At 36.8% G+C, this 15,928-nt stretch overlaps 1 protein-coding gene across 1 annotated transcript in view; it reads left to right on the top strand.

Moving 5' to 3' along the window:
• The first annotated feature begins 414 nt into the window (after window positions 1-414).
• The window catches only part of C1QTNF7 (C1q and TNF related 7), a 270,844-nt gene continuing 255,330 nt past the window's right edge, over window positions 415-15,928 (top strand). The window contains exon 1 of the mRNA XM_053704127.1: window positions 415-828. The gene's annotated coding sequence lies outside the window, so the exon portion shown is untranslated. The remainder of the gene's footprint in view (window positions 829-15,928) is intronic.

Here is a 15,928-nt window from a genome sequence, read left to right as displayed (position 1 = left end):
TATTTTTGATGCCTTTTATCTTTATTTAATACATTTCTATTAGTTTTATCGGATATTGTTCATAAGATTGTTTATTTGTATAGTTTCTCACATATTATATATATATATAAAACACATTTCTTTCACTTCTGAGTTAGAACACTATTATACACCTTTATATCCCTGATACCTTTAGCTTTCTTAGTGCCTTTACACCTTTCCCACTTGTACACTTGGTTTTCGAATAGATGAAGGATCTATTCTTTTGTAAGGAGTCTGGTATCCTTGACGCCTGCGCTCTACTACATCTCTCACTTTTTTTCTAATATGAAACATTACCCTGTACTAGGAAATTCAGAATAAATTCAGCCCTGTTTCTCTATTTATAATCCCTCCCAGCTGCTAGAGTAACTTACTGACCTCAGTTTAGTGAGATTTAAAGCTGCACTATGTTATCTGTGACTATGTGTATTAATGTAAATAGAAGACAGATATGCTGTTAGGGAAAACAGAGGGAACATTTTCTTTCTTATTCATTACTAAACAAGTGAACAAATCTCTTTGGGGAAAGGGACTTTTGTTACTGGATCACAGTTGCTTCAAATTAGAAAATTTGGCAAATATCAGGGAGAAGGAGTGATATTTTGTGCAGCATGAAATACGTGATGCAAATGATTATCTGCACGTTTCAGACTAGCTCTACTCTGAAAACCTAAAAGAATTGTCATTTTAGCTGCTGGGAAATTATCATAGGAGTCACAGGATTTCATTTTTCCTATGTGCAACGATTTATGGGACATAGAAGGAATTTTGTTTATGGGATATTTCATGATATTATTCCAAGATAAGGTAAGATGTTTATAGTATATTTTATCATATTACCAAGGAATACAGTGAGAATAATTACCAGAATATTCAATGGTACAAACACAAGATGACGTTTATGTTCTAGTAAACATTGAAAATGGGGTAGACTGTGATTCTATGCTAATGGACATTATATGGGTAGTTACTAAATTTAAATTTGACATATATGTAACTCTTTATTCATAATTTATAATGGTGTAGATGAAATGGTCAATACATTACAGATGTAAATATTGCATGACAAGATTTACTCACTACTAACTTATGTAATTTGTGCACCAGGGTTGTCTCTAGAGAAGCTGAATTTGATCACTTATGTAATTTGTGCACCTATCAGGGATGTCTCTAGAGAAGCTGAATTTGATCACTTATGTAATTTGTGCACCTATCAGGGATGTCTCTAGAGAAGCTGAATTTGATCACTTATGTAATTTGTGCACCAGGGTTGCCTCTAGAGAAGCTGAATTTGATCACTTATGTAATTTGTGCACCAGGGTTGTCTCTAGAGAAGCTGAATTTGATCACTTATGTAATTTGTGCACCAGGGTTGTCTCTAGAGAAGCTGAATTTGATCACTTATGTAATTTGTGCACCAGGGTTGTCTCTAGAGAAGCTGAATTTGATCACTTATGTAATTTGTACACCAGGGTTGTCTCTAGAGAAGCTGAATTTGATCACTTATGTAATTTGTGCACCAGGGTTGTCTCTAGAGAAGCTGAATTTGATCACTTATGTAATTTGTGCACCAGGGTTGTCTCTAGAGAAGCTGAATTTGATCACTTATGTAATTTGTGCACCAGGGTTGTCTCTAGAGAAGCTGAATTTGATCACTTATGTAATTTGTGCACCTATCAGGGTTGTCTCTAGAGAAGCTGAATTTGATCACTTATGTAATTTGTGCACCAGGGTTGTCTCTAGAGAAGCTGAATTTGATCACTTATGTAATTTGTGCACCTATCAGGGATGTCTCTAGAGAAGCTGAATTTGATCACTTATGTAATTTGTACACCAGGGTTGTCTCTAGAGAAGCTGAATTTGATCACTTATGTAATTTGTGCACCAGGGTTGCCTCTAGAGAAGCTGAATTTGATCACTTATGTAATTTGTGCACCAGGGTTGTCTCTAGAGAAGCTGAATTTGATCACTTATGTAATTTGTGCACCAGGGTTGTCTCTAGAGAAGCTGAATTTGATCACTTATGTAATTTGTACACCAGGGTTGTCTCTAGAGAAGCTGAATTTGATCACTTATGTAATTTGTGCACCAGGGTTGTCTCTAGAGAAGCTGAATTTGATCACTTATGTAATTTGTGCACCAGGGTTGCCTCTAGAGAAGCTGAATTTGATCACTTATGTAATTTGTGCACCAGGGTTGTCTCTAGAGAAGCTGAATTTGATCACTTATGTAATTTGTGCACCAGGGTTGTCTCTAGAGAAGCTGAATTTGATCACTTATGTAATTTGTGCACCAGGGTTGTCTCTAGAGAAGCTGAATTTGATCACTTATGTCATTTGTGCACCAGGGTTGTCTCTAGAGAAGCTGAATTTGATCACTTATGTAATTTGTACACCAGGGTTGTCTCTAGAGAAGCTGAATTTGATCACTTATGTAATTTGTGCACCAGGGTTGCCTCTAGAGAAGCTGAATTTGATCACTTATGTAATTTGTGCACCAGGGTTGTCTCTAGAGAAGCTGAATTTGATCACTTATGTAATTTGTGCACCAGGGTTGTCTCTAGAGAAGCTGAATTTGATCACTTATGTAATTTGTACACCAGGGTTGTCTCTAGAGAAGCTGAATTTGATCACTTATGTAATTTGTACACCAGGGTTGTCTCTAGAGAAGTTGAATTTGATCACTTATGTAATTTGTACACCAGGGTTGTCTCTAGAGAAGCTGAATTTGATCACTTATGTAATTTGTGCACCAGGGTTGTCTCTAGAGAAGCTGAATTTGATCACTTATGTAATTTGTACACCAGGGTTGTCTCTAGAGAAGCTGAATTTGATCACTTATGTAATTTGTGCACCAGGGTTGTCGCTAGAGAAGCTGAATTTGATCACTTATGTAATTTGTACACCAGGGTTGTCTCTAGAGAAGCTGAATTTGATCACTTATGTAATTTGTGCACCTATCAGGGTTGTCTCTAGAGAAGCTGTATTTGATCACTTATGTAATTTGTGCACCTATCAGGGTTGTCTCTAGAGAAGCTGAATTTGATCACTTATGTAATTTGTGCACCTATCAGGGTTGTCTCTAGAGAAGCTGAATTTGATCACTTATGTAATTTGTGCACCTATCAGGGATGTCTCTAGAGAAGCTGAATTTGATCACAAAGGACATGTAAGCCATTAACTTGCAAATTTAGGAAAGAATCTTTCAGGTTTGGGGGGTGCTACAATAATCTTCATCATCATAATAGTGTGTGTGTATGTATATATAAATAGTTGCCAGTAAATAAGTTGTAACACAATGTATGCTGGCAATACCATTTGTAGTCCAAGCAGAGTACGTTTCATATTGTTTTGTTTAGCCCTGTGACTTCACTGTATGGAAACACGGGGTGAACATTTCTCTCTGTTGGAACAAGAAGCCACAGCTGCAGTTGTACTCTCAGATAGCAGTTTTAGGTGTTAGAGAGGTTTTATTGTAAGAGAGGAGTTGTGCATCAAGTATTGATTGTGTAGGGGAATGTGCCAGGCAAGGGGTTCTTTAGGAGTGACTTTAGGTCATTGGATCCTATTAATATGAGGAACACCATGTTAGGCAGCTGTGAAACATTTATACAGTATCTGCATCTGGTGAAGCGTTTTATGCAGTTGATTGTTAAAGGACCTTATGATTCCAAGAGAGAATCTGGAGATAAAAACACAACTGCAAACCATAATTCTGAATTGCTTGTTAAAAATGAGATCAAGTACAAGTAACTTTTATTTAGCTGCTTTGCCTTATAAAGGCATATATATGTCCATAAAATGCTTGAAACCTGTAATTATACTTAAAAATCCATCACTTGCATTCAATTTTTTACTTCATTTGTGTAGTGTCCATTACTTCCTGTCACAGTCCTACAAGGATTCTGGGATATCTAAGGGATTTCTTATCTAGCTTGATGTCAAATCTTCTAGAGTAACTTGAGCTGGCTTAATGTTTAGTAAATGCAAGAGAAACAGTAAGCATGTTTTGCTCATGCTCAGAAGAGGCAGAACACAACTTAAAGGGACACTGAAACCAATTTTTTTTTTTAAGTTCAGAATTCTGGACAGAACTTTTTTATTGGTGGATGAATTTATCCACCAATCAGCAAGAACAACCCAGTAGTTCACCAAAAATGGGCCGGCATCTAAACTTACATTCTTGCATTTCAAATAAAGATACAAAGAGAATGAAGAAAATTTGATAATAGAAGTAAATTAGAAAGTTGCTTAAAATGTAATGCTCTATCTGAATCATGAAAGAAAATTTTTGGGTTCAGTGTCCCTTTAAGTTCAAAAGATGTCAGCTCCCTGAGGGCAGTGACTACAATGAGATTTTTGCAAAAAAAAATAAGTAGCTTGTTTGCTGTTTTTAACACAATCTGTTTCTTTTATGTTTGATGTAACATATTTGTTTTTAACAAACAAGCACTGTTTAATAAATGTATTTATAATGTATTTATATATATATGTGTGTGTGCATCCAAGTTTATTGCTGCATTGCAAAATATCTGCATAAAAATAATTATTTAAAATGGTTTTATTTTTAGCAAAGTGTTCATTGTTTTGCATTTGAGGAACACACCCCTTAAAAAGCTACTTTTGTTGCTGTGGCTAACTAGGGACAGATATAAATCAACTGTTGCGCATATAAATGCAGAGCAGGTAGGAGGGCCTGGCTTCTGCTCTCCAGCCTTTCTGAGGGAGGCTGAGAAACTACAAATTTACAAATTTAAATTAAAGGAAAAGGAGGCAAAATAAACAGTGAAAGTAAATTGTAAACTTTTAAACATTTTAAAGGGAATTACATTTTGATGTGTCCGGTCATGTTTCAACATAATTAAAACAAGGTAATGTATGGTAATACAATTAATTTAAATTGACATAAAACACTTTTTTTTTTTTATGATTCAGATAGAGAATACTGTTTTAAACAACTTAACAATTTAGTTCTGTTATCTCATTTTCTTCAATCTCTTGGTATCCTATCTTGAAAAAGCAGAAATGCACTACTAGGAACTAACTGAATGCACTGTGTAGGCCAATAACCTGAGGCATATATGTGCACTAACCAATCATCAGCTACTGAGCCTACCTAGGTATCCTTTTCAACAAAGGATATCAAGAGAGCAAAATCAATTAGATAATAGAAGTAAATTGAAAAGTTATTCAAATTCACATGCTCTATCTGAATCATGAAAGAAAAAAATGGGTTTCATTTCCTTTTAAAGAGGACTTAAAAGCTTAAAGCCTCGCAGTTACCAGATCAGCTCCAAACTGACTAGGAGTCTACTTACAGCTAATCCAGTGTCAGTACCAGAGGTGGGACCAAGTCATTGGTTTGCAAGTCATAAGTAAGTCTTGAGTCAAAACAGGCAAGTCTCAAGTCACGTCCCAAGTAAAGATAAGCAAGTCCAAGTCAAGTTCCAAGTCAAGAAAGGCAAGTCCAATTCAAGTCTCAAGTCAACAAAGGCAAGTCTAGGTTAAGTCCTCAGCTTTAAGCTTCAAGTTTTCAACAAGTTATTAGTACTCTTTGCATAATATAGAGTTGGAGTATTACTTACTGTATATAATGTATACTAATTCATAGCAGGAAGGTATTTAAATTAACAGTTTAATTTCATGTGAGATTTAAAATTTGAAATTGTGACATAAGGACAAACAGTGGGAAAACTGTATTTATTGGTAAATGAGAGTAACATAATTATTATAGAAATAAAACAACTGCCAAGTACCCAAAAACCCAAGTAATTGAAAAATGCTGTGCTGTCAAACTTTGAGATAGAGTCAATGTAAGTGAGAGTTCTTTTTTTAACCCTATTAGGGATTGCACTTGCAAAAGACTAAATTGGCCAAAAGTCTATCAGACAAATACATAATAACATGAGATTTTGGTTACACTTTTGTTTGTACTTTTGTATTTTATATTACTTTAAACTTCAGACTGAGAACACTTAGTTTATCCCAGTTTCACTTTCCATGGACTGCTCTGACTAGCCGACCCTGAGCTTGTTTCCATTGAGCTGTTAAAAATGGAGCCATAAGCTACCATAGTTGCCGCAGCTAAAAGTAATTTACGGCTCCATTTTGGTACCAGGTTTCCATTGAAAATGATAGCGCATTGTGTTCAGTCACTCTTTTCATGTAGGTGTAAGTTAGCATTGTGTTAACGCTTCCACCCAATGCCGGATTTCTTTAAATTCAATAGGTTACTATGGTAACCTGACCTTACACTACACTTACACTCGATTGCATATACGGCACCGCATACAAGTGTGGCGCATATATTTTACCCGTTGCTAAAAGCAAACACTTAACGCATGCGCAATATCTACCTCTCAACCACCCCCCACTGCAATAACTAATAAATGTATTAACCCCTAATCCGCCAACCCTGTATCACAAATTATCTATTAAAGTTATTAACCTCTAAACCGCCATTCCCCCACATTGCAAAGCACCTATTTAAACTATTAACCCCTAGTCCGCCGTTCCCCCACACCGCAAAGTACCTTTTAAGGGCAAAGCCCATACAAATGCCCCTTCAGGGGCAATGGGTAGCTTAGTTTTTTTTATCTTGGGGGGTTTGGTGCGCTGGGGGTTTACTGTTAGGGGTTAATTTGTATTTTTAGGTAAAAGAGCTGATCGCTTTAGGGCAATGCCCTACAAAAGGCCCTTTTAAGGGCTATTGGTAGTTTAGTCTTAGATTAGGGGGTGTTTTTATTTTGGGGGCTTTTTATTTTTATTGGGGTATAAGATTAGGTTTACATTTTTTATTTTTGATAATTTGGCTTATTTATTTCTCAAAATTTTAGACTTTTTTATTTTTTGTAATTTTAGATTTAATTATTGTAATTTAATCTTAGGTTTTATTTTTAAATTAATGTTAGGATTTTTTATTTTAATTGTAATTTAGTATTTTTTTAATTTATGTAATGGGAGTTAATTTAGGGGGGGTGAGACTAGGGGGCTTAGTGATTAGATTAGTTTATTGAGTTGTGGGGGATGGCAGATTAGGGGTTAATAGTTTAAATAGGTAGATTGCATTGTGGGGTGTGGCAGATTAGGAGTTAATAGTTTAAATAGGTAGATTGCATTTAGGGGGGATGGCAGATTAGGATTAATAGTTTAAATAGGTAGATTGTGATATGGGTGAATGGCGGACTAGGGGTCAATAGTTTAAATAGGTACTTTGCAATGTGGGGGAATGGCGGACTAGGGGTTAATAGTTTAAGTAGGTACTTTGCGATGTAGGGATTAGAGGTTAATAACTTTTATTGTTAGTTGCGATGTGGGGTTTGGTGGTTTAGTGGTTAATACATTTATTATAAGTTGCGATGTGGGGGGATGGCGGATAGAGGAGTTTTGACGTGTCGGGTTTATTTTTGGAGGCGGATTAGATTTCAATGGGAAAAAGGTCTCAAAAAGCACCTTTTTCTTATTTTACACCTAGTTGAGCCTGGTGCAATTTTTGTTAATGTATCGGCAGCCTCCGACAGTGTCTTAACGGTTTGTGCGGTCATTGGAAACCTGGTATTATTTAAAGATTAGCGGGTTCTGATACTTTGTATGGAACACGAGAATGTTTTCGGCAGCCGGAGTCCGGTTGCCGAAATTAAGTTATAACAGGCTGTTGGAAGCAGTCGGTGAACGATATTGCTTCTGACAGCATATTTATCGGTTTGCGAGTGCATGCAAACCTAATTACGGCTCTATGGAAATGAGTCCTCTGTGAGTAGATTGAATTCCTGGTGAGAAATCTCTTAAGCAGTCAGTCACAGCATGTGTGTTCACATAAGGGTCAGACTTTAACAAATAACCTTAGAATGTGACATTCTGAGATTTTGTATAACCTTTTTTACTACTATTTTAAAGTGAATGTAAATTTGAACGAATGAGTGCTCAGTTTTTAAAAATACTATTAAAAACAGGGGAACTTTCATTCATTAAAATTTACATTGAAGCATTTTTGTTTTTTTAATACTTACCTTTTTCTTTAGTAAAACCAGATCGGTGATCCTCCGCCCACTTCTCATGCTGTATTTAGCATATCGATGATGAAACCGGCTTCAACTAATCATTGCGTGGTCTCACTAGATGGACGTCTTGGGGTGCACGCAATGATTGGAGGAAGCCGGTTTTGTCATTGCGGTACTAAGTACAGAGGAGCTGTGGGTGGCGGATCGCCGGTCTGGTTTTCCTAAAGAAAATGGTAAGTATTTAAAAAAAATGCTTCAATGTAAATTTTAATGAATGAAAGTGCCCCTGTTTTTTACAGTATTTTTTAAAACCGGGCACTTATTCATTTAAATTTACATTCACTTTAAGCTACCTCCTCACCCTGCCTCCCCTCCAAAAATAAAAACAAACAAAAAAAAAATTAAAAACATGACACTTTCCATTGGCATTTTATCATATTTTATTGTTTGACCAAAAATAAATATCTTGGGGTGTAATTAAAACAATAGTGAGTTAGGTATTTTAAATATATTATTTTGTTTGTCATTCTCCAGGGACCATACTAGGGCCCTTTGTGACCGCTGCTTCATAACTGCTGTTTCTGGCGAGTCTGAAGACTCGCCAGAAACACAGGCCGTCAAGCTCCTTTCAAGCTAGGTCACAACTCTGACCTTTAGAATGTATAAAGACTTGGCATGTCATAGGGCTCAGGTCCAAGTCAAGTTTTGAGTCATTCCTGTCAAAGTCTAAATCAAGTCAAAAGTCTTCCTTGATTATGTCGAGTCGAGTCACAAGTCATCAAATTTGTGACTTAGGTCCAAGTCAAGTCCAAGTCATGTGACTCAAGTCCACATCTCTGGTCAGTACTACAATACACTTTTTTTGTTGGCAAAGAGATGCTTTGTGGGCATAGGAAATGTTTTATCAAGTTAATGATCCCTCTCTCTGATTATTAATTTGTATTTGAGTTTTAAAGTAATAAGTTAATTTATTGCATGTCCATTTTTTATGTACTAAAATCTGACTTAAGAACCTATTGTGCAGGTATCATGTAGCACGTTGTTCTAGCCTCAGTCGTGTGTTCTTATGTACAACAATCAGTATACTCTACTTTGGTTTATCCCCTTGTCATGTCTTTAGGTCCTGCCAAATTCGAGCAGAGCAAACGTAACTTGGTGCCTGGTACTTAAATGTTAAATTGTATAAATTGAGACCTAGAATGGATTGATTACACTACTTTTCCTGCTTGTATGCTTTATTAGAAATGAATGGACATCAAATGATTTTGGTGAAAAGTACATTTGAGAATCCTACTGAAGACATTGGGCATCACATTTAATTAATATTATATGGTGTTCCTAAATTATCATGATCAAAGACCACAAATACATCTGAGTTTGACAGAATGGATAATTTTTATTCTAGTTGTCCCTTAATTAAAATTTGAAAATTAAATTTTGTGCTCCCCCAATACCCTTCGAGCAATCTCAACCCAAAAATTACATCATCTTATCTAAGAGGTTCTTTTTTTGACAGGCGACACCGTGTTTTAGTTCTGAATTTCTATTAAGAGACAACTAAACCCAGGAATTTTCCTGCTTTTTCAAATAAGAGTAAAAGTATAATTTCTGACAATATCAGTTGATGATGTATAAAGGGCAAACTACATTCAGATGTATTCAGATACAGTATATGGTAGAAATCATGACCATAACATATCAACAACCACATACACCATACAATACACCTTTACATCAGTTATTCATTATATTTAAAGTTAATCAAAATTGAATGAGAGCAAGGTATTGATACAATCTGGTTGATTGACACCCCATGCTAGCGGCCGCGAATCTGCAAGGGGCGGCATTGCACCAGCAGTTCACAAGAACTGCTGGTGCAATGATAAATGCCGACAGCGTATGTCGGCATTTATCAATGTGCAGCGGACATGATACGTTACATCGTATCATGTCCATTTGCACTATAATAAATATACCCCTATGTCCCTTTAAGAATATATATAACAGAAGTAGTATATTGCGAAACATTTTCACTATTAATAAAACATAACATAAAGATAAAACTCATTATTTAAAAGCATTTTAATGGCATAGTTCTGTTTAATACATTTCACATTTAAACATTACTTTAAATAATCCCTGGGAAATGTTGCTTTAATCACATCGCAGACAGTATTACAATGAAACTTGCTGGTTTTCCATTAATGAATCAATCATCATTTTACTAAATGTTTTCATTAAGATTAATACAATTTACAAAATTGAATTATTTCCCTCATAGGGATGGTAAGATTCAGTAGTATTAAAAGAGTTTGTTTATGACCAATTATGATCCTTTTAACTGAATATAGTTTCTTTAATAAGGATATTTATTCTGAGAACAGAATTCTTTTAGGGTCGGCCAATTTACTGCCACAATGTCCTTAAATGGAAGGATTTTTCCTCAATATTCTACTATAAAATTCAGCCAAATTGAACTCTGAGGTAACCCATATGCTGATTTTGTTATTGCAAATGGTACTTTTGAAACATAACAGTTTTGCATTCTATCTGTCATTAAATGTTATGATGAGTTTCAGCTGGATATCTGCTTGACTTAATTGTATAAAGATTAAAACATTTGAATTTCATATGCAGGATAAGTTAATTAGTATCTCATGAAACAGTGGTTTTATGTATTTAATTTGTGCAAATGTTTGGTGTTTTTATTTCTTTTTAATTTTTTATATGCTTGTGCTATCAAACTGCTTAATGTCAGGTTTTTGCTATGTTGCATATATTAGACTCAGGAATGTTTTGGTTCAACCCAAGTGTACTAGAGACCAAAGAAATGTTGGAACTTATTATTTTCCTCTTACCCAAGACTCTTAGCATCTTAATTCTGATTCCTTATTAAAAATATATTCATATACAAACATCCTTTTAACGCTCCTATAAAAAGGTACAGCTAGCTCTTGAATGTATTTTAGATTTCAAATATATTTGCCAACCCCTGGTACAGGGTATTATCAGGATAAGACATAGTATTTCTTGGCCCATTACAGTAATGTTTTATCAGTTTCTCTAAAAAGCCAAAGCACAGGGGTTAGTATTGAATGACTTGGGCCAAAATCTTATATCACTTATGACTTGTGATTGCAATTGTTCAAATATGCTATGACTGCTTTTGGATTGCATTTTCATTTGAGTTTTGGAAAAAAAGTGAATACCGATGCTGCCACCCATAATCTGTCCTTTAGGGAACACCAAGCAGTAAAATCCCTCCAAGATAATACGGATATAGTGATCAAAAATGCAGACAAAGGTGGCAGCATAGTTATTCTTGATAAAGATGCCTATTTTTCCGAAGCCCATAGACAGCTTAGTGATACTAATGTATATAAACAATTGTCTGGGAACCCTGTCCATATCTATAAGAAAAAAATGGAAAAACTTGTGTTGGATGGTGTCACTTTGGGTGTCTTTAGAGACAATGATATCTCCAATTTAATACCTGACCATCCTCTTACTCCAGTATTCTACCATGTCCCCAAGGTTCATAAAGACCCATTACACCCCCCGGGTAGACCCATTGTTTCAGGGGTGGGTTCCTTATTTGAGCCTTTGGGGGCATGGTTAGATGAAGTCTTACAACCTTTGGCTAGAAAACAACTATCTTATCTTAAAGACAGTTCCCAACTTATCCAAGGTTTGGACACTGTGAAATGGAAAGATAACTACTCGTGGGCTGTTATTGATGTGTGTGCCCTTTACACCTGTATTCCTCAACATTTGGGCATAAAGGCTGTGGAATTCTTCCTACATAGAGAGATGGATTTGGCTGACACCGTCAAAGATTATGTGGGAGATGTCTTGAGGTTTCTCCTTTCCCATAACTATTTTTGGTTTGACAGTGTTTTTTATAACCAAATCTGTGGCACTGCCATGGGGGCAAAATTTGCCCCCGCTTTTGCAAACTTATATGTCTCCTGGTGGGAGCTCTCCCATATATATAGTATACAGAACCCATGGCTTTAAGACATCCTCATATATGTCCGCTATATTGATGACTTGTTGGTCATTGTTAAAAAGCATTTGAATGAAATGGAGTTTGAAAAGTTTTTGGGTTACATTAATGAGAATCTGTTTAATCTCCAATTTACTGGTACATATAGCACTAGAAGTGTTAACTTTTCGAAAAGACACTGCAGGCAATACAATATTACACGCCTCTTCTCAACACCCTAAACATGTGGTAAAAGCAATACCTCATGGGCAATTCATCAGAATTCGCAGAAATACGAAATCAGATGAAATTTATGAGTCTCAGTCTTTAGAGCTTAAAAATAGGTTAATACATAAAGGTTATTAACCCCAAAAACACACGATAAGGGTAGGAACTTTAACTCCAGTTTCAAAGATGCTATAGTATTCACAACTGTCTATTCTAAACAATATAATGAGGTTGTCAAAATTTTAAAAAAACACTCACATATTTTACTAGGGGATGACACATTAAAACCATTCATTAATAACATCCGATTCGTCCATAAAAAATTCAGAACTCTGGGACAAAAACTATCGCCTATCTTAGGCCTAGATTTGGAGTTTTGTCGGTAACGACCCGCGTAGCTAACCCCGGCTTTTTTCTGGCCGCACCATAAAAATAACTCTGGTATTGAGAGTCCACATAAAGGCTGCGTTAGGCTCCAAAAAAGGAGCGTAGAGCATATTTAACGCAGCTTCAACTCTCGATATCAAGTTCAATCCGATTGGCTGATCCAATCAGCCAATCAGATTGAGCTCGCATTCTATTGGCTGTTCCGATCAGCCAATAGAATGCGAGCTCAATCTGATTGGCTGATTGGATCAGCCAATCGGATTGAACTTGATTCTGATTGGCTGATTCCATCAGCCAATCAGAATATTCCTACCTTAATTCCGATTGGCTGATAGAATCCTATCAGCCAATCGGAATTCGAGGGACGCCATCTTGGATGACGTCATTTAAAGGAACCGTCATTCGTCGTTCAGTCGTTGGCCAGGATGGATGTTCCGCGTCGGATGTCTTCAGGATCCTGCCGCTCCGCTCTGGATGGATGACCATAGAAGATCCCGCTTGGATGAAGACTTCAATTGGATGGAAGACCTCTTCTGCCCCGCTTGGATGAAGACTTCAGCCGGATCATGGACCTCTTCAGCCCCCCGCTTGGGCTTGGATCAGGACATCGGAGGAGCTCTTCTGGACAGATCGGTGAACCCGGTGAGGTGAAGACAAGGTAGGAAGATCTTCAGGGGCTTAGTGTTAGGTTTATTTAAGGGGGGTTTGGGTTAGATTAGGGGTATGTGGGTGGTGGGTTGTAATGTTGGGGGGCTTGGGTATTGTATGTTTTTTTTTACAGGCAAAAGAGCTGAACTTCTTGGGGCATGCCCCGCAAAGGGCCCTGTTCAGGGCTGGTAAGGTAAAAGAGCTTTGAACTTTAGTAATTTAGAATAGGGTAGGGCATTTTTTTATTTTGAGGGGCTTTGTTATTTTATTAGGGGGCTTAGAGTAGGTGTAATTAGTTTAAAATTGTTGTAATATTTTTCTTATGTTTGTAAATATTTTTTTTTATTTTTTGTACTTTAGCTAGTTTATTTAATTGTATTTATTTGTAGGAATTGTATTTAATTAATTTATTGATAGTGTAGTGTTAGGTTAATTGTAGGTAGTTTATTTAATTAATTTATTGATAGTGTAGTGTTAGGTTTAATTGTAACTTAGGTTAGGATTTATTTTACAGGTAATTTTGTAATTATTTTAACTATTTTAGCTATTAAATAGTTCTTAACTATTTAATAGCTATTGTACCTGGTTAAAATAAATACAAAGTTACCTGTAAAATAAATATTAATCCTAAAATAGCTATAATATAATTATAATTTATATTGTAGCTATATTAGGATTTATTTTACAGGTAAGTATTTAGCTTTAAATAGGAATAATTTATTTAATAAGAGTTAATTAATTTCGTTAGATTAAAATTATATTTAACTTAGGGGGGTGTTAGTGTTAGGGTTAGACTTAGCTTTAGGGGTTAATACATTTATTAGAATAGCGGTGAGCTCCAGTCAGCAGATTAGGGGTAAATGTTTGAAGTTAGGTGTTGGCGATGTTAGGGAGGGCAGATTAGGGGTTAATACTATTTATTATAGGGTTAGTGAGGCGGATTAGGGGTTAATAACTTTATAATAATAGCGGTGCGGTCCACTCGGCAGATTAGGGGTTTATAAGTGTAGGCAGGTGGAGGCGACGTTGAGGGGGGCAGATTAGGGGTTAATACATATAATATAGGGGTCAGCGGTGTTAGGGGCAGCAGATTAGGGGTACATAAGTATAACGTAGGTGGCAGCGCTTTGCGGTCAGCAGATTAGGGGTTAATTATTGTAGGTAGCTGGCTGTGACGTTGTGGGGGGCAGGTTAGGGGTTAATAAATATAATATAGGGGTCGGCAGTGTTAGGGCAGCAGATTAGGGGTACATAAGTATAACGTAGGTGGCGGTCGGCAGATTAGGGGTTAAAAAATTTAATCGAGTGTCGGTGATGTGGGGGGACCTCGGTTTAGGGGTACATAGGTAGTTTATAGGTGTTAGTGTACTTTAGAGTACAGTAGTTAAGAGCTTTATAAACCGGCGTTAGCCCAGAAAGCTCTTAACTACTGACTTTTTTCCTGCGGCTGGAGTTTTGTCGTTAGAGTTCTAACACTCACTTCAGACACGACTCTAAATACCGGAGTTAGAAAAATCCCATTGAAAAGATAGGATACGCAATTTACGTAAGGGGATCTGCGGTATGGAAAAGTCGTGGCTGAAAAGTGAGCGTTAGACCCTATTTTGAGTGACTCCAAATACCGGAGGTAGCCTAAAACCAGCGTTAGGAGCCTCTAACGCTGATTTTCACGGCTAACGCCAAACTCCAAATCTAGGCCTTAGTAACCAGAGCCAATACACATAAACAAAATTGGTTATATAAAACCGGCAATTTCAGATGTGGTAAACGAAATTGCCTTATGTGTGCTCATATGCAAGAAGGTAATCACTTCTCCAGTAATTGCACAGGCAATGGCTATGAAATAGATTTTTATGCAAACTGCGGTACTACGTTTGTGGTTTATCTGCTTACCTGTGCCAGCTGCAATATACAGGTCAAACCTCTAGGGAGATCCGAAAAAGGTTTAATGAACACACTAGGGATGTCAAGAATTTTAATAAAGATTCAGCAGTTGCCAACCATTTTAATGGATACCACTTTACAAATGTGGCGAATATGAATATAAATTGATATTGCCACCATTTCTATCAGAGGTGGTAATACATTTAAAATACTAGAAAATAATTATTCTGGATGCTTAAATTACAAACACGTTCTCCATCTGGTATGAATCGTGAGTGTGATATTAACTTTTTCATTGACACATAGGGGCATATTTATCAAGCTCCGAATGGAGCTTGATGCCCCGTGTTTCTGGTGAACCTGCAGGCTCGCCAGAAACAACCGTTATGAAGCAGGGGTCACAAAGACCGCTGCTCCATAACCTGTCCGCCTGCTCTGAGCAGGCGGACAGACATCGCCGGAAATCAACCCGATCGAGTACGATCGGGTTGATTGACACCCCCTGCTGGCGGCCTATTGGACGTGAATCTGCAGGGGGTGGCGTTGCACCAGCAGCTCTTGTGAGCTGCTGGTGCAATGCTGAATACGGCGAGCGTATTGCTCGCCGTATTCAGGGAGGTCTGTCGGACCTGATCCACACTGTCGGATCAGGTCCGACAGACCTTGATAAATAGAGGCACTAGAATGTCATACATTCATATACTCTGTTTAACTTGGGTCCCCTGTGTCCCATTCACCCATTTATTTATTTACTCATTGTTGTTTTCTGCTAATAT

The sequence above is a fragment of the Bombina bombina genome, chromosome 2 (assembly GCF_027579735.1).
Source record: "Bombina bombina isolate aBomBom1 chromosome 2, aBomBom1.pri, whole genome shotgun sequence".
NCBI classification, from domain to species: Eukaryota; Metazoa; Chordata; class Amphibia; order Anura; family Bombinatoridae; genus Bombina; species Bombina bombina.
This window is presented reverse-complemented; position numbering and strand designations above follow the sequence as displayed.